We start from the raw sequence: 5,942 nt of genomic DNA on the forward strand, positions 1-5,942 counted from the left end.
AGAGCTATCTACCCAGGGGAAATGAAAACAGAGGTCAATGAGGTAGGTCAGGGAGCGTAGGAGCAGAGAAGGACAGTGATTACCTGGGCTTATTTCATGATTTTGCCTAAGGCAGGGCTCGACCTCAAGTAGCAGTAAGTATGTTCCCTCATTGCTGCACTAGCAGTAATCTATAACATTCAGTTAATTTGCTTCACCTACTGAACAAGATGGGTTCCTTAGTTGTTGTTGTAAATATAATACGGAACATGCAGGGTCAGAGAGAAAACTGAACCTGTGGGAAATCGTTTGGCTTAATAGGATTTTATCTGGAAGATCAATGTACAAATCTCTTTGAATTTAAATTATTGACCATCTTTATGTTATTAAATATTTACACATTGTCTGGAAGAGAAGATTTAATGGCCATTTATACAATTCAAACCAGAGATAATTTCATTATACAATATGATACACATTAGATTTTTAGAAAGACTTTTCTGTGAGATATTTCTGAAATAGAAAAAAAAATACTTGTTATGGTTTTACTATGCAACAGAAGTTTGAAATCCAGTTTATTTAGAAGTGTATTATTGAATATATATTAACTAACATGAAGTTTTGATATTAAAGAGGAACAAAAATGTATTTTGTCTTTCAAAGAACTTTAAAGAGAATTTATTGTGACACTAGTATTTTTTAATTGCAGTCCATCAACAATTTTTAAGTCGTACTGTTTATGACTCTTCAGTCTTAAGAGATCAGTATACTTTGTGAATTTTATATTTGTATATCATGTTACAAAATCACAAAATTAGATTTTGTATACAATACATGGAATTTTTTAAGGCTAATCTAGCACAAATGTTGTTTCAAACTTCATATGTCCATAGAACGTACTCAATAAACATTTGTTGAGTGAAAGTATATCTAATTCCTCATTGAAAATATTTCATCTAAGTGTTGTTTCAAATGAACGATCAATGCTGAACTGCAACATTAAAGCCCTAAAACTAGAATTACATAACAGAAAGTCAGTATGTAATTGCACCATGATTGTCAGAGTTTATGGGATTAGGGCGTTTTATCCTTCGTGTAGGATAAAATGAATGAGTTACCGTCTCAGAGCCTGATTACTCCTTACTTTCATTTATGAATCTGAATAAATGTAACACTGACCCTGTAGCTATTGCATATTCGACTTTATGCATCACCACTGCTAATGATTATTTGGCTCTGAGGATTAAGTACATCCCCTTCAGTCTGTAGGTTTCTGTACTTTGTGAATGCATTAGCCCTTCTGACCTTCCCTAACTGATCAGGGGACACAGTTGTAAATTGCAGAATGGGAGTAATATTTTATTTCATCGATGTTTTCAAAGTGATTGAATAATTTCATGCTGAGTGCAAAGAACTGGAAATAAAGATTATTTCAAAATATGTGAAGTAAAAGGTATGAGACGGATAATTAATTATGTTTTTTTGTTAATAATGTATCATGTTCACTCCTGTTTATGGACATTCTGTCCCAAAGAAATGCTTATTATAAGATTCTTGGAATTTTATTTATTTTTATTTTTAAAATTTTAGATATATTTTTAAAATATTTTATTTATTTATGAGAGAGAGAGAGACAGCACAGGTACAAGTGGGGGGTCAGAGGCAGTTGGACAAGCACCTTCCCTGCTGAACAGGGCCTGATCCCAGGACCCCAGGATCACCACCTGAGCCTAAGGCAGATGCTTAACGGACTAAGCCACAGTCCTGAGTCCATCTGAGGTGCTCCAGATTCTTCGAATTTTAAATAGAAATACCAAATAAAATTTCTAGTAGAAATCACGTTATACTATAAATCACTATACATAGATGGTATCAATAGAATGGCTAATCCTTTTCCTTGTAGAAAGTTACAATGAAATTAAACAAGCAAAGGCAAAATGTAAACTGCTGTATTACAGAAACTAATGAAGAGGAACTAACAAACTTCACGAAACAGAGTACCCCAATTCACCTTCTTTAGTTTAGTTTGGGAAGCTTATTTGATCTTTAAACTTCAATGTCTTCAATGTCTATAATGAAATCAATCCTGTGAGCCTCGGTAATTGTCACAAGGAGTAAATGCCACAGTAAACACAAAAACACCTGCAGGGTACTTGGGATTTAGAAGGTGCTAGTGGAGTGGTGGCTCTTTCATTTTCTCTTTTTCAGTCATTATCTAGGGAACCCAAATTATTTCACTATTTTAAGTTTACCTTAAATGTGTCATTTTGTATTTTTTCCCCCTTCTTTCACTGGGATTTGAGCATTTACATTGACATTCAAGTGAATATAGATTCTTATCTTTGAGCATGGATTCTGAGAGATTTCAAAAGAACTGCAATGCTTGCCTTAGCTGTTATAATAGATTCGAGAACTGCCATTATAAGAAGAGTTGTGAGATGCTGACCTACAAAACTCGAACTCTCAATTTCCCTGGTTCTTTTTCTTTTTGGGTCCTCCCCCAGATCTTAGGAGCAATGCTCGTTTATCGCAGCAATATCCTCGGAAACCTGATTTAAACTCACTGCCTGCCGAAGCTGTCCCTGAATACAACATGCTTCAGGATAAGTGCCCCTTTTCTCTGCATTTTATTAGTAATTACCTTAAATCCTCAAATAAAATATATATTTGAACATTAAGATTCGCTTTTTCCTAACTTGGATAAAGGCTGGAATGTTGTTTAGCTTCCTTTCCATATTAAGAAAGGGTTTGCTAAGTGAATTAGGAGTCTCAGTAGATATTTTGTGGGCGAGGGGCATTTGAATCATAACAATCATAAAAGAAAATATGTTTCAAGCATCTGGAGGCGGGAAGGTAAGATGGCGGCGGGACGGTAAGACGGCGGCGGGGAGGTAAGACGGCGGCAGGGAGGTAAGACGGCGGCGGGGCGGTAAGACGGCGGCGGGGAGGTAAGACGGCGGCGGGGCGGTAAGACGGCGGCGGGGCGGTAAGACGGCGGCGGGACGGTAAGATGGCGGCGGGGCGGTAAGACGGCGGCAGGGAGGTAAGACGGCGGCGGGGCGGTAAGACGGCGGCGGGGCGGTAAGACGGCGGCGGGGCGGTAAGACGGCGGCGGGACGGTAAGATGGCGGCGGGGCGGTAAGATGGCGGCGCAGCAACGCGAAGCGGTTAGCGCTGAGTCTCTTGGCCGACGTCAGGTCCCGTCTCAGCAGCAGCGGCGATCGCGGAGCGGAGAGTGCCTAGAGTAGGCAGCCAAGATGCCGAATATGAAGATCTTCAGCGGCAGCTCCCACCAGGACTTATCCCAGAAAATTGCCGACCTGGGCCTGGAGCTAGGCAAGCTGGTGACCAAGAAATCCAGCAATCAAGAGACCCGCGTGGAGACTGGAGAGGGCGAACGAGGACAGGATGTCTACCTCGTTCAGGGTGGTTGTGGCGAAGTCAGTGACAGTCTAACGGAGCTTTTGATCATGATCGATGCCTGCAAGACCGCGTCGGCCAGCCGGGTAACCGCAGTCGTCCCCGCTTCCCGGACGCCCGGCAGGGTACGGAGCAGAGCCCGGCTGCAGTCTCGGCCAGGCTCGTGGCAGATACGCTCACGGTGGCAGGCGCGGATCGCATCACCGTGGACCTGCGCCTTCTCAGATCCAGGGCTTGTTGATACCCCAGCGCACAATCCGCGCAGCGCCAGCCGTCCTGCGGCGGACGCGGGAGACCACCTCCGACCCGAGGAGCTGTACTGGTGTCTCACGCGATGCTGGTGCGGCGAAGACAGCGCCCTCCATCGCCGACCGGTGGAACGTGGACTTTGCTTGGTTCACGAAGGACCGAAGACGGCCGACGAAGTAGCCCGCATGGTGCTGGCGGGAGACGTGCAGGATCGAGTGGCCATCCCGGTGGGGGACATGGCCGATGCCTGTGGCACCATCTGCCACGCGGCCGACAAACTTCTCTCAGCTGGAGCCTCCAGGCGTTATGCTGTCCTGACTCGTGGGATCCTCTCTGGCCCGGCCATCCCGCGCATTAACAGCGCGCGCCTTGAAGCAGTAGTGGTCACCAATACCGTACCTCGGGGGGATAAGATGAAGCCCTGCTCCGAAATACAGGAGATCGACATCTCCACCATCCGGGCGGAAGCCATCAGGAGAGCCCACAATGGGGAATCAGTTTCCTGCCTGTTCAGCCACGTCCCTTTACAGTAGAGTGACTGCTGAGGCTTTTTACAAATAAAGTGAACCCCACCCCATTGTTTTCCCCCTTGGTATTTGAGGACAGACCCAGCAGAAGGCCCGGCTTGCTCCCCTGACGCTTTCTACACCCCTCATCAGGGTATAGTAGCATTTCTCCTAAGTTTAGAGAAAGATTGAGATTAGCTGCTGAGATGTCCCCGCCTGCGTCTGCCTTGTCTCATTCTAGCTTGATGCTGTGAGGCTTGAGGCTTTAACGACAGCTGAGCCCGCAGCAAGATTTCAGGCTTTGGAAGGTGTTTTGGGCTGTTTGAATGTTCCCCTGGGGAGGGGAAAGCACAGACTACTTAGCATGTGAATACTTCAGGGTTTCCTTGGTTCAGAACTACTGGCAACAAAGCCCTGCCCCCTTTCCCCCTCTACCCCCAACCTGTGACAAGTTCTCCAAAGCCTGAAATGAACCCTAGGCAGCCCCAGCCCAGCTCAGGCTGCTCAGTCCTGTAAATCTGGATGGAGCCAGTGGGCAATTTACAGCCTGAGCAGATCTCTGGAGTAGGGGTGGGGGGTGCCTGGGGGTAGGCAGCACACAGGGCAGTGGATGCTTCTTGGGAGGAAAAAGCCTGATCCTTCCTCCCCTCCAGCTTGGGGACTGTGTTGCCTGGATTTTCCTTTGTACCTGTTCCTTTCCATTTGGCTTGACCTTCAGCCATCTTGCCCTTCCCCTGGCCATATGTCCTCTGGGGCACAAATGTTCCTCCTACCACAGTCTTCTGGAAAGCAAACTCAGCTTCCTGCTCCGTAATCTCTCACATCAGCACGGGATTATTTTTTGCCATAGCATAATCTTCCTTAGCCCACTACTGATGTGGTCGTAGGTTTTAGGTGGGGTTGTAGTGCCTTTTGATTAATTTAAATATTTCATCTTTCTGCCATCTATTTGGCCTCTCCAATGACCTGAGATTTCTGTTAAAAAGACTGATGTTACTGTCTCTTGTAGAGGAAACTAATAAAGTGTCTGTGTGTGAAGTCTGAAAACAAAAGAAAACAAAAGTATTTTTAAGAGTTTTAGGATCAGTTTGAAAATAATTGTATGCTAATTAGACACAATACCACTTGTAGTTTGAAATATTATAACTAATTGGACAGAGTAAGGTTGTATTCTTTATAAGTATCTTTTTCTTTATGAGTATCTTTTATTTAAACATTTCATTACTATTGGGAATATGTATTCAAATTGTCCCTGTTTGTACATTTCAGAGTATTAAGTTATACTGGATTGGCAAATTTTTGTTTAATTGAACTTTTTTTGTAAAGATTTTGATATTTAAAAAAATATATATGTTCTGTAGCTTAAAATAAAAACAATCCTAGAAACTCATGTAAGAAGAAAACTTGTTTCCCTTCACTGACATCTTTGTTTCTGTCCCAGTGCTGTGGTGTCTCAGCAAGTAGTCTCAAATATTGCTGACAAACTGATTCAGAACAGCATTTCCATATATTTTTGCACAATTATTCCTCATTGGTTGGATAATATAAAAAACATCTCAGTGCTTGTCCCCATTTTATAACAATGCTTTTAAAATATGTATCATTATGAATTTGTCCTTATATAAGGAAGTATTATCTTTGGGAAAGTGACGACGAGTTCATGTAGTATGAGTTAGAAATTGCTATAAGTTTAAAGGAAAGAGACTTTACAACCATTCCAAGTAAAGAAGAAATTATTTTTGTGGCACCTCAAATTATTTCTTATTGTACTGAGATTTTAAATCATTT

General features: G+C 43.1%; 1 pseudogene; it reads left to right on the forward strand.

The window, feature by feature from the left end:
• Positions 1–3,236: 3,236 nt before the first annotated feature.
• On the forward strand, positions 3,237–4,181 carry LOC112917705 (ribose-phosphate pyrophosphokinase 1 pseudogene; annotated as a pseudogene).
• The last annotated feature ends 1,761 nt before the right edge of the window (positions 4,182–5,942 follow it).

The sequence above is a fragment of the Vulpes vulpes genome, chromosome 15 (genome assembly GCF_048418805.1).
Source record: "Vulpes vulpes isolate BD-2025 chromosome 15, VulVul3, whole genome shotgun sequence".
Lineage (NCBI taxonomy): Eukaryota > Metazoa > Chordata > Mammalia > Carnivora > Canidae > Vulpes > Vulpes vulpes.